The following is a 13790-nucleotide window of genomic DNA, read 5'->3' as shown; positions in this document are numbered from 1 at the left end:
TAAAGTAGTCCGACAGTTTTTCTTAAGACTGTTAGCACCATGCCAATCACGATGGCTTCAGGGCACTATCTCTGTCCACAGTATGGTACCATCTGCTGATCAACTTCCCTGATGGATATAAATGCCACAGCAACCAGCCGAACCTCTTTCATGTGTTCTGTTCAGGGTGGAGCGTTGAACTTTGAAAATAATTCTCCAACCATCTATTTAATTCTTGAATTAATGTGTGAACCTTCATAGGATACATAATACACCTTTTAGGAGGAAATGTTTGGAGGGGAAATAGGTAATTGGGTGTCATGCAAGGGGAAATTACCTGTCTTTGGTTTTATCTGATTAAGATGTCCTGAAGGTGAAACTGACTGTGAGAGCTTTGCAAATCTCCTTTTTAGTAAGTAAAAATATTAGACATGTGCACCCAAGTGCAAAAAACAACGGGAAGATTGCAACTCTTGGGATTCTTATTGATGAACAGTAATATTAAATTCAGTTATGAGGCGCTGAAGAATGCCACGTAGTTGAGCTATAAAATGTGACTGTAAAATATAAGTGACTTACAGAAAATGGACTTACAGTAAACAAAGAAATCTTCCATTGTTATGCTGCCAGTAACTGGTTCTGTAAATTAATGCTATTATCATGTGTAAACTGACCCCATAATTGTTGGGGAGTACCTGGAATATGAAGTGGTTCTGTTTTTCTAGCAATTTTTACAAATATTTTGTATGGCTGATGAGGTCCACATCAACCTCATTGGTTGGGGTGGTTAAATAGGTAAGACAGTGTACATTTCCCCATTTGTGAAATGACCCAAGTTTCTGCTCCAAGGACTGGCCAAAGCACAAAATTATCTTATTAAATTAGAAAGCTGGGCTGCTAAAATAGTGATCAATCAGGATAAATTGAATGTGCATATATTTAATTGTTCACTCGCAACAATCACAGAGGTATACCTAAAGAAACTGTAAGACGGAAATGTCTGAAGGAACATCATACAGTTACAGTCATCAGATCACAAGCAGCTGCAGCTAAACATTCTGCGATAAATCCAGGTTTGTTCCCCCAGATGGAGAATAACTGGTGAAGCCGAATCATAATAAGTAGGATCGAGAAGTTATTGAGTGAATAACACAACAGGCTAATCAGTTTTAGATTGCATTAATAGAAGTAACAGGTCTAAGATTTAGGATACACTATTCCTGATTTATATAGCATTGATTCCAAAATTTGACTGGATCAAATGTAAGCATCTTACTTTGTTCTCAAAACTCTAGAAAGATTTGACACTTTAAACATATTCCAGGAAAAGACAGAACAATGGCAGAGAAAGCTGAAGGAACTAAGTATGTTTAACTGAGAGTAGACGAGATAATAGCTTGACAGTTCTCAGGTGTTGAAAAAAGTGTGTCAGGAGTTTGCACTATCCAGTGATGACAGCAAGAATTGTTCTTCAGGACGGCTTTGTCCTGTCTACCTTGAGTTGTAAGCATTTTGGTCAGGGGCCAGGCTATTTCTCTGCTCTCTAATGAGCATGATGAGCATAAAATAAATAGTATAGTATTTTGCAGCACTGTACACATTCCCCCCCAACCTCCCCTTGAATTGCGAAACATTGTCAGATATTATTGTCACTGCTGCTTGAATACTTACAAATTGTAACCTGATAGATTAGGGGGTTAAAAGAAGAATGGAGGGAATCAATGGGACTTTAATCCATAGCTCCACAGTTGCTCTGAGAACTGTTTCAGAATTTTTTTTAAATTGTCCAGTAGCACCTTAAAGGTATAGGTAAGGTAGGTGCAGTCGTGACAGACTCTGGGGTTGCGGCGCTCACCTCGCTCTATGGGCCGAGGGAGCCAGCGTTTGTCTGCAGACAGCTTCCGGGTCATGTGGCCAGCATGACTAAGCCGCTTCTGGTGAACCAGAGCAGTGCACAGAAACGCCGTTCACCTTCCCACCGGAGCGGTTCCTATTTATCTACTTGCACTTTGACGTGCTTTCGAACTGCTAGTTTGGCAGGAGCTGGGACCAAGCAACGGGAGCTTTGTGCTCTACCCCAGAGCTGGTCGGGGTTGGCAGGGGAAGCCTGGGTTTCCCCCAGCCCCAGCCCCAGCCCCAAAAAGCAGGTCGGGAAGCAGCGGAAAGGCTGCGCTCAGCCTTCCCGCTGCTCCCCGAGCTTGTGGGGCTGGCGGTGGGGGAAGCGCTTTCCCCCACCGCCAGCCCCAAAGAGCAGGTCAGGGCTGGCAGGGAAATCCCGGGTCCCCCCCCCCAGCCCCAGGGACCACACATTCGCTCCATAGGACGCACAGACATTTCTCCTTAGATTTTAAGAGGAAAAAAGTGTGACTTATGGAGCGAAAAATACAGTATTTTTGAGTAACCATGTATAGGATTGCACGGCTAGTGCTTTATTGCAGATTAGTTAGCCTCTTAGAATCATAAAATCTTAGAGTTGGAAGGGACCCAAGGGTCATCTAGTCCAACCCCCTGCAATGCAGGAATCTCAACTAAAGCATCCATGACAGAGATGGCCATCCAACCTCTACTTAAAAACCTCCAAGGAAGAAGAATCCACAACCTCCCAATGGAGACCCTTCCACTGTCGAACAGCTCTTACTGTCAGAAAGCTATTTCGTATGTCTAGTTGGAAACTCCTTTCCCGCAATTTGAAGCCATTGGTTCGAGTCCTACCGTCCAGAGCAGGAGAAAACAAGCTTGTTCTATCCTCCATTTGACAGCCCTTCAGATATCATATCTCCTTTCACTCGCCTCTTGAGCCATTTATAGTGGTCATGTTATGACCATAAAGCCACAGTCACTTGAAACAGAAAATACAAGAACTACGTGTCTTATTTTAGTCGAAGTTCCATGTAATGTCTAAAACTGTCACCATGACACACTTCACACTACCAGTCTCAGGTAGCAGAAATAACAAAATGTTCCCTGAATTAAAAGTTCACAGCCTGCTTCTAAAATTGTCAGGTTTTATTCAGCATTCTCTTCCCATTGACAAATCAGTTCAAAGACTCTGCTGAAATATTACTTTGAAAGGAGCCTGCATTTGATGGCAAGATCATTACTTCTTCTGCAGTATAGAATGGGATCATGAGGTCTCACAAAAATTATGGTGGTTTGTCTCCTGAAATTTTAGCCTTAAAAATCATAAAAGGGTAAGAAATGTCTCCAGATTGACAAAGGACTCAATTCAACCTGAGGAAGTGGGGGGGGGGGGGGGGAGAGAGATATCATTTGGTCAGGAATTTTCTTTAAACCCTGACCCCGAGGGTGAAATTGCAGATTTTCTCTGTGTACTGTTGAACTGAAATGTCACCAGCGTGTGGATGTTACTGTTAAGTAACTTATTTAACAATATTCCTAAAGCCTTTTCAAGTTAATTTGACGGAGGTTTGCTACAGCCCGCGACTCCTGCTGATCCTTTCCTCCTAACCTCTCCTGTATCCTTGTGCATTTTTCATGACCCAAAGGTTCGAAATATACAGAGCCTTGGTATGCTACCACCATATTTATCGATCTGTAAGAGCAACTTAGTATCTTTTCATAAAAAAAAATATTGATAATGAAGATGCAATGTCCACAGTTCATAGTTGGCCTCAGTTGCCAAATGAAAAATTGTGTTTTTCAGATCCCTTCGCTGGCTAGCTTTTTTGTGGGGCTGAGCTGCTTCGGGCAGCCAGGAATCCTGCCAGCTTTTTCCCATGGGAAAGGGAGGAGTGGAGCTTGCCCAGGGGACTGTTGTTCAGCTGAGGCATGCTCAAAAGCATTCTGATAGAATCGTAGGTCTGAGGGCCCAACCTGCTACAGTGCAGGAACAGGCAGCTGTCCAATACAGGGATTGAACCTGCAACCTTGGCATGATCAGCACCACATTCTAACCCAGGCATAGGCAACCTCGGCCCTCCAGATGTTTTGGGACTACAACTCCCATCATCCCTAGCTAACAGGACCAGTGGTCAGGGATGATGGGAGTTGTAGTCCCAAAGCATCTGGAGGGCTGAGGTTGCCTATGCCTGCTCTAACCAACTAAGCTATCTAGGCTGATAGGGAGAAGGGATGCTAAGCCTCTTTGTGGAACTGAGCCAATCCTTATGTGAGCAGATGTGTACACTGATTATTCCTCAGCTCTTGGACTGAATGGGGAAGCTTATCTACACTTGGGCTTACTGATCAGAAGGTTGGCGGTTTGAATTCCTGCGACGGGGTGAGCTCCTGTCGCTCTGTCCCAGCTCCTGCCAACCTAGCAGTTTGAAAGCACACCAGTGCAAGTAGATAAATAGGTACTGCTGCGGTGGGAAGGTAAACGGTGTTTCTGTGCGCTCTGGTTTCTGTCACGGTGTTCTGTTGCGCCAGAAGTGGTTTAGTCATGCTGACCACATGACCCGGAAAGCTGTCTGTGGACAAACGCCGGCACCCTTGGCCTGAAAGCGAGATGAGCGCCGCAACCCTGTAGCCGTCTTTGACTGGACTTAACCATCCAGGCATCCTTTACCTTTACACTTGGGTCATGCCCAGAGCTTGCAAATACTTCCTTGCTTGCAGATAAAAGAGATCGTTTTGAATTATCAATAGGGAGATATCTGCGCCTGAATGAATTAAAATTACTTAATACTGGCTTAATTTTTCAGGCTAGAGCTCTTTTACACTGATATAACTGCCCTTCCATCTCTCCCCTGCCCTGTTCCGATTTCTGAAAGTCACAGTGCAGAAGTATGCTGTTATTGTTTCATTAAGGTTACCTGAACTGCACGTTTCCGTGCTTTGAGGATGGCTCGAATGCCATTTCCTTCCAAATTGATAAAGACAGTCATAATTTGTCATGCCTGCAATTGGATGCACTAACCTGGTGAGAACATGATAATGTGATTGACTCAGCCGAGGGGCTGACAAGCAGGTGGTATATCGAGGCACAGGGTGAGCATGACAGTAACGGATGGAAATAGGCAACTCAATTGTAAACACGCTTCCCCAGTCCCATTATCACCATTAATAATACATCCCTTAAGTGCAAGGTCATACTCTCAAAATTCCACTTAAATGATGCCAAGCATTTCCAAAAGTAGTGTACAGAGCAAGGGAACTCTCAGGTGTATAGGTGTAATGCTCTGTAGTAATAATGCACTCCTTTTAATGCTTTGAAATATTGGAGGTTGCTTAGCATCTCTGCATGTCATGAATTACCGTATTTTTCGCTCTATAAGACGCACCAGACCATAAGACGCACCTAGTTTTTGGAGGAGGAAAACAAGAAAAAAAATATTCTGAATCTCAGAAGCCAGAACAGCAAGAGGGATCGCTGCGCAGTGAAAGCAGCAATCCCTCTTGCTGTTCTGGCTTCTGGGATAGCTGCGCAGCCTGCATTCGCTCCATAAGACGCACACACGTTTCCCCTTACTTTTTAGGAGGGAAAAAGTGAGTCTTATGGAGCAAAAAATACGGTACATGACAATACAAAGCATGCACAACTTTTCAGATTTGTCACCTAATGATTCTTTGTGCCTCTGAAGCACTGCCTCGGGATAGTACTTATCTTGTTAACTTCAGCTAAAACTCATAAAGAATGAACATTTATTTGATCAACAGTGGAGCGATCCAAACAGCTGAAAGTACCCGAGGTTTTTTTCCTTCTTCTTCCTTGAGAAAACATTTGGAGAAAAACACCCTGGCGTGATTTGCATCGCCCATCAAAGAGCAAGACTGTCTTTGATGGAACATACTGGATATTTTACAGCACGCCCCAGAGTTCAGTGAATTTAGGAAGCAACTGCATGCTTCCTTCTGTGTGTCCCGACAAAATAGCCATATGTTAAGTTCCTGAGTTTTCTGTGTGAGGAGGAAGTGTGGAGTCATTGAGGAACCATAAAAAACAATCCCCTTTTAAAAAAAAGTGGGAGGTTGCTGTGAGCCAGGCGAGAAGGCAGCCTTCCTGAAGTTCACAAGTCCTGTTGTTGTTGTTGTTGTTTTTAAAATGACTACTTGAAGATTCCCATACTGGAGTGAAGCTATAAAGACCAAAGTTTTAAAAGGCATGCAGGAGGCTGTGTTACATGCCACTGTTCAAATTGCAGGCAGTATGCCACGTACGTAATGTGAGTCATACATAAACTCATTGTACGTGGCAGTTGCAGTATGAATGTGCAGTTGCCAGTTCCCTTGCCCTCAGAGCGAAATTCGGAATGTGACGGCTCAAACTAGATAAGAGGGGTGAGGGCACCCCCACCTATTCCACCTTCCCTTTTAGCATGGGATGATCAGAAGGGATCTTCTAAGTGTGTCTGTCTAAATGTGCTTGGAGGCCTCTCTGCAATAGGGCATTCTGCAATAACAGAATTCCTCATTGCGCAGAGACTTTTGCATGCTTTCCCCTGAAGGTGCTAAGGAGCCCCTTTCAGACCACCTCACTCAGTGGGGGAAGTTCAGGGGCGTTTGGGCAGCTGAGACAAACCACAAAATGCTTCCTGCTTCTTCTGGCCAAGGAAAGAAGGGGGGGCAGAATAAAGATCTGCATCAAGAACAAGGATGGGAGGAGACCAGCAGTGCCTCCTATTTGCCAAGAGGCCGTTGTAGAGGCGGCATTGGGGGGCGCTGCTGAAGAGGAAGCCCCTAAGGACACACCACAGCTGTTGCTGCCATTGCGGTGGCGGCGGCAGCAGCAGCAGCAGGCAACGTTTTTCTTGGTGGCTGGATCTATGCCCCTGTAGATCCCACTGCCTGAGGTGGTCACCTCACCTTGTCTCATGAGTGGGCCGGCCATGTTCAGGGGTGGAGAAGGCACACCTAGAATGCACACACCCCTCCTCAATTTGAGCCTCATGTACTGAGAAGGCTCAACTCTAGGGCATTTTGTGTTACTGCACTTGGATCACTGCTTATTATGCCTTCATTTTGTGTCTATCAGTGTTTGAGTCATACAGCCTTGCTACTGTTATCTAATCTCCTACCTGAGATTTTTTGCATTTTTGCGCTTTAGCTCCGGTGTTGGGTTGCTAAAAGGCAGTCTGAGTCCAACTTTCTGGTCTAGTTGATAAAACTGTTGTGCTTTTGTATTATACATTCTGAAGCATTGGCCTTTTTTTTTTTTTACTGGAACATGTTTCTTCAGATTGCTTGGGACCGTGAGGAAAGGTTCAGTGTATAAAGTGTCTGTCTTTTATAGTAACGTTTCCCACGGGACAGCAGAACTTTGGGAGCCCTGGGTGTAGAAATCTTAGTTTGCCTTGTCAGTCTTCTTTCCAGCGCGTTTGGTTTTGCTCCAATCCATTCTGTGTTACTGAAAAGGCTAATTCTTTGGGGAATTATTGCAGTCAGTTGCATAGTAATTGGTGGATTCTTGAACAGCTGGAGAGTACTCTTAGAATATAAGGGAAAATTTCACTCTTTCAAAGGAAGGGGAGGTTGGTCTACAAAAGTATTAATAGAAAAGGCATTTTATACACACATATTGTTATCTTCTTTCTCAGTTATGCTCGCTATTTGAAGAATCCAAGGCTAATTCTTGAAGAAAATGACTTCCCCCCCCAGAAACTACCCTACCCCAAAACATGCTTGTATTATATTTAAACTTTGACAGCCCTCCTTATTTATCATCTAAATGTTACTTGGTGCTACAAGTTGTTTATATTCTGTTCCACCCTATGGTTTTTTCCCTACTTCCTATGTGTGTCCCACTAATTCTTCTGATTTCCACACTGACTTCTGTCCTTCATGCATATTTGGGACACAATTCTTGAGTCTTTGCAGGGAGGGGGGAAAACATTAGCAGCACTTTGGCTACAGTAATGGTTATCCAAAATCCTATCTCCGTTCTTTACTATGCAGTTTCAGTAATTTTGCTGCTAGTCTATTTTATTCACCTGTCATATCTACATTTTGGGGCCAATAAGTCCTTTGCTTTCGCTGATGATGAGAATGATTCTTACCTTGTATAACTTGAGAACAAGCAACTTTCAAAGTGATGTTTCAAGAACTTTGCCCTGTATGCTCTCCTTCTGACTTGCCCCAGGTGTTTATCAGAGGAAAACAAATAAAAGGAAAACTAAAAATATATTGGCACGCTTTGTGCTATATATTCCAGTGTGCAGAATAACTGTGAGAGCAAGCATCTGTGCTGAGAACCATGTTGCTATTTTCCTTTTCCTTTCCTTTTGCATAAGAACCATTCCTATTTCGGATACATTTGCTGAGAACAAAGACAAGTAATCCTACTGTAAATCCAGTGGCTAAAATGCAGTTCACACTGCTCTTAAGACTCTGGAGAATGGGGAATACATCAGTCACAAGAGTGTGTCTGGAATAAAGAAATGTGTCTGCATGTGCGGCTGGTGAATGATCTTGGCATTCAGCAGAGAAAAGTAGAGAGGCATTAAGATTAAGAACCCACTAGACAGAGTTTCAGTTTCGCACTTCATTCATATTTTATTTTAAATACTTATATCTCGTATAATTACGGAAGTTCTCAAAGTGGCTTACAACATTTAGCAGTGATGAAAATAGAAGTTCGTGTCTCTCACGGGGCAGGGATTCCTCACCTGGGCTGCCGGTTATGACGTTTACAGCTGTTGGCAGCAGATGCAAGAATCACAAGAGAAAAGGTGTTTTCAAGTCTCCCCTGACCCAATTTCCAGATGTTTCACACGCTGCTCTGCTTCTGAACCTCTGGGCCATATCAAGGAGCAGACAGAAGAGTCATCATAATAGGATGGCACTTCCACACCTGGACTGTTGCTGATGTCTCTTGTGGCTCCCCCAGCATATTTTTGCCACCGTGATAGCAATGTTCAGTGTATCAAATGGGTTATTGCAGTCACCTGTCTTTCCTCCAGACACCACAGGGGCTCACAAGCAATTTCAGTGACCACCTGTATTTCCGTGCTCCTGCATGGCTGTATTAAAAAAAAGTATCAGTGGGAATGAGATGAATGATTCTGCAGCAACTTTCTCCAGCTTGGTGCCCTTCAGAAATTTTGGGCTACAAATCTTACCATCCTTGAACCGTTGGCCATGCTGACTGGGACACACAAAAAGGGTTTTAAAGCTTTATTTTTTTAGACCTTTTCATTGTAAAATCATAAATTAACATTGCTTATGGTGCTAATACCTATTTAAAAATGTGTGTGTGTGTGTGTGTGTGTGTGTGTGTATTATACTCTCTCTCTCTATATATATACACATACCACACGCACACACACACACACACACACACACATATATATATATATATAGCATTTTATCTAGCAACTTTGCTTCCTCATCAGTTGCCATAGACACGGTCTCTACATTGGAATTGTTTACATACTGTTTTCGTTCATCTACTTCCCTAGTTACTGTATTGCCTGAGCCAGTCTACAGAAAGCTTTGTCTGTTTTGAAAAACTAGAGGATCGATTGGCGGTGTTTAGCTACATTTTGTTTCCTTTGTTTAGCTCACTTATGTTTCTGACTTCCTTAGTTGTGTTTATAGTTAGATATGGCAGCCAAAAGACATGCCTAATAATGTAAACTGATAGAATCCAATAGAATTGTAACCTATATTTACCATATATTGCATCTACGCCTTTGGTCTTCCCCCATTTTGCTGCTACTGTTCCCTTGTTCTTTTCATTTTTGGTGAATTTTGGCCAGCTAACAGTGGCAAGCAGTTATAGGACTAAACAGGACGGTACCTTAGCATGGTTCTCTTTGACTGCAATTAGTGCTGTCTCCATGTGTCCAGCAGTATATATCCTTCTTACTTTACGGCATATCCAGGGCTAAAGCCCTGGATATGCACACACTCTCGGTTCTAGCAATTGGCCTAGGTCCAATTCCAACCACCTTCTATTGTCCGGGCCAACAAGGGTCTGTTTAGAATGCTGCTTGCTATGGTCTAATGCTGCTTCTGATTGGCTCGAGCAAAACTCATGAGATTTCGCCAGGAAGTACATATATACAGGGGGAAAGTTTCCATCATCATCATCATCAGTATACAATATAACCTCAGTTTCCCCCCTCATGGTAATGCACACCCTCCAACATTTCTCCAATGAAAATAGAGATGTCCTATTTAACAACAACAACAATATTTTTACTATTTATACCCCACCCATCTGACTGGGTTGCCCCAACCACTCTGGGCAGCTTCCAACATATAAAAAAACCCTAAAGGTTTTTTTAAAAAAATTCATTTCCTATACAGGGCTGCCTTCAGATAGCTTGGGGTTTCATAACTCCATACCCTCCAACATTTATCCAATGAAAATGAGAGACCCGGCAGTTTCTGTAAATCTGGGACTGGAAAATAGGGACACTTTGAGGGGTCTGGGTAGTGGGTTTGTCCCCCTGGATCTCCAGGCCATAACAAAATGTTCACCCCACCCCATGCTTGGGTCCTGAATACTTTTGAAGGCAAACCGTTTCACCGTGGCAACTGGCAGGGCAAACTATAGTGCTTATTCTGGTCTGTGCTGAGAGGAGAGGCTGAAATCACTTTGGGCAGCAGGCCAGGCTTGTCAGCTGCGGCTTTATGGTGCTTCAGTAACGAAGGGGCAAAATGAGCTGCTGCAGAGCGTGTAATAATAATACTTGGATTAAAACGATGTGTTGTTCATAAATGAAATATTAAAATTGCTGGAATGAGCATAGTTTTAAGCCGGGAAGTATTTTTGTGTTTATTGCACACACAATTTCATTTCAGCGCTTCTGATGTCTCGGGGAGTAAAGGGAACAGTGGTTAAATAGCTTGGATTAGCAGGGTTATCTGCAGCTTTAATCATCCAGGTGCAGGGGGGCGTGTAGCAATAAGGCTTAATGTGACGCACGGTGAAAATCATGGGTGTGGATTTAATTCATCCATGTGACCTTTCAACCACCTGTTAGAACCACACCTATTTTTCCCCCTTTGAAAGTGAGCTGTTCTCAATGGACCAAGCAATGAAGCGGATTACACAGGGGTAACTGGGAGTGATTGCTTGGACTCCCAAATCCCTTTCCAGCTTTTCCATTCATTGGCTTTAAAAAATCCTATTACATGATTGCATTTGCAGGTGGAATGCACAAGAGAATGGAAAGCCTTTGATTTTATTATTATTGTTTTTGTTATTGCTTTCTACCTTTGGAGGAATTGCCATATGAATTTCGAAACACTCCTTTTTTTTTTAGTAGGAATCTTGTGAGACTACGCACATCAGTCAGTTTCCAGGGCGGTAGCTGCGCTCGTTGCAACTGGCCAGGCTGTGTGCAAAATAATAAATGGACACAAACCTGACATTGGAAATGGCAATAGAAACCAGTAGCAGTAGGACATTTAAGCCTACTGCAATTGTTACTGACGGAACAAAAGGAGCATGAAAGGGAAACCCCATCCTGAAACTGCTGAATTGCAACTTGATTTCAATTATCTTTACTGGGATCCCAACAGAGACAATAGTTTCCTGTTGTGAAGGGTCACTGTGCTTATTTTGCTTATGTTTAAGCTCAGCTTGAACTGCCGCAGTTTTACATTTCATTTCCATTTAACTTCAGCTATCACATTCCACACACCCCTTACGCTCATTTGGATATATTCCTGCCAACCAAGCATTACGCTTCATGCATATGATAAGTGGATGCTAGCCCATGAAAGCTTACGTCCTGGTAAGGTGTCATAAGGTTCTTTCTTTTCAGAAAACTAAATGGCTTCAGATGCAGAGAACAGCAGTGAATGTACAGTGGCAACACTCAACACAAAGAATAGTGCAGAAGATAGGTTCAAAAATGGCTAAAACCTAAATATTAAGCTTCTATAGTACTCGGGTTAAAAAAAGGTGGGGTTTCAGTGAGGACATGTTCATTGTTGTAGCTGCTTAGCTATGCCCATGGGAGCCAATTTCATAGGGGTTGAGGTCCCTTCAGTCCTCCCAATAAAACATTTGAGAGGGCTGCCCCCCACCCCAAGTTGATGGGCATTGCCATTCAAATGGTGTGCATGCATTGAATATTATATTCAAGTTGGCACCCCTGGCTACACCCTTCTCCATGATACACTATTCCATCCCTTCTCCTGACTGGCTTTCCACCTCACCCGAACCCAATAGTTAGTTTCCCATCCCCACTGAGCACACTCTGTCCTTGTTAGGCTATTTTGGGTTCCCCCACTTCCTTAGGGTTTGTTCCCCTAAATATGTTTTGGCACTTCCTGCAAACATGGGTGTTGTCTTCTCCCCTGTCCCCGTCCCCCCCACGAGCCTGATGATACCTCGCCTCTGTGGCTGAGTAGTGCTGTTTAGACTGCATAAGCAAAGGCACTTCTGAACCAAGGAAATACCGTATTTTTCGCTCTAAAGGACGCACCTTGTTTTAGAGGGAGAGAACAAGAAGAATAAAATCTCCCCCTCTCTGCTCAGCGCCCCTTCAGCAAAGCGGCAGGAGAAACGGAGCCCCTTCCATTTCTCCTCCCGCTTCGCTGAAGGGGCGCTGCGCAGCTCTCCCTCTCTGCTGAAGCCAGGAGAGTCTTGCTCTCCCGGCTTCAGCAAAAGCAACGCGAAGCCTCCGGAGCGTGGAGGGAGCGCTCCCTCTGCGCTTTGGAGGCTTCGCATTGCTATTGCTGAAGCCAAGGAGCCTACATTCGCTCCATAGGACGCACACACATTTCCCCTTAATTTTGGAGGGGAAAATGTGCGTCCTATAGAGCGAAAAATACGGTAGATGGAAGATGTGGGCTGCCCAGTCTTAAATGCAATGGTGTTCCAAAAAGCCAGGAGCCCTGTGGACCATATTCTTGTTCCCTATTGCCCGTACCATTGTGCCATAGTATGTGAAGAGAACTTCAGCATTTTAAGCTGGGCAGCAGACATTGCTAGCCAGAATCCTCCTGAATGTTCAAGGCAGATGATGAAGAGCCAGCCCTGCTCCACTTCTGCTAGTTTTAGATCTCCTTGAGCTCGTTCGGTTTTGCCTGTTTGTTGCTTCCCTGTCTTACTACCTTGACCTGCTCTTTTCCTCTTGGTCTCCCATGTATTACAAATTCTACACCTGCCTGTCTCCTCTGCTCAGGCCACCTGAAACCTTTCTGATTGCAGCACTGCATCTTGTAACACACAGAAAAATATGGAGTGGCTCTGATCCCAAAGGCTGCACTTTACAAAGAACAGGTTTGACAAGTCCCTTCCTCTGGGGGGGCTTACAATCTAAATATAGACACAAGGGAAACAATAGAATGGAGATAGGGGTAAACTGGAAAAAACCTACGATTATTTTGTTTAAGCAGTTACAGAAGAACTTTGGGGCTAGGGGATCAGCTTGCAGAAAACAATGATGGAGTCGGGGCTTCTTTTCAGCCAGAACTCACTGGAACTCAGTTCTGGCACCTCTCAGGTGTGCACCATCGCCATTATAAGAGAACAGGGGCAGAGTTCATGGTGAGTTCCAGCACCTCTTTTTCTAGAAAAAGAAAAGTGGCGGAGCTGGTAATTGGACAGGAGGAATCATGGACAACATGAAATGGCTGTGTACAGAATAAGGAGGAAAAAATGAATCAAATAGCATTTGCTTTTTCAGAGTCATGCTTTTGAAACTGCTTTGCTAAATGCCGTGGCTTATTGCCCAGGGTACAGTCAGCAGAGCAGAGCAAGCTGAAGTTCACTCGGCATAAATCTAGTGTAATAGGCTATTGCTGGAGTTCACATTGAGGCCAGTTTTGTCAGGTTCATTGTATGATGAGTATATATTAAGAATTAGCACGCACTGGTTGGAGTAGGATTTGCACGTTTACTGGTTCTCACAGACCTCGAGCTAGCTGGACTACCTCTTTCCTTAACACCG

The 13790-nt window shown here is 43.8% G+C and overlaps 1 protein-coding gene and 1 long non-coding RNA gene across 3 annotated transcripts in view; one reads left to right on the top strand and one right to left on the bottom strand.

The window, feature by feature from the left end:
* Window positions 1–13790, top strand: part of SLC44A1 (solute carrier family 44 member 1) — an 80517-nt gene that overhangs the window by 8348 nt on the left and 58379 nt on the right. The window lies entirely within an intron of this gene.
* On the bottom strand, window positions 8411–9917 carry LOC308466336. Its single transcript, XR_013980769.1, has 2 exons — window positions 9677–9917; window positions 8411–8897 (listed from the first exon to the last, which is right to left on the bottom strand). It is a non-coding gene; the product is annotated as an uncharacterized lncRNA (long non-coding RNA).

The sequence above is a fragment of the Podarcis pityusensis genome (assembly GCF_964106645.2).
Source record: "Podarcis pityusensis genome assembly, chromosome: 17".
Lineage (NCBI taxonomy): Eukaryota > Metazoa > Chordata > Lepidosauria > Squamata > Lacertidae > Podarcis > Podarcis pityusensis.
The sequence above is the reverse complement of the archived record's forward strand: the minus strand, read 5'-3'. Positions and strand labels throughout refer to the sequence as shown.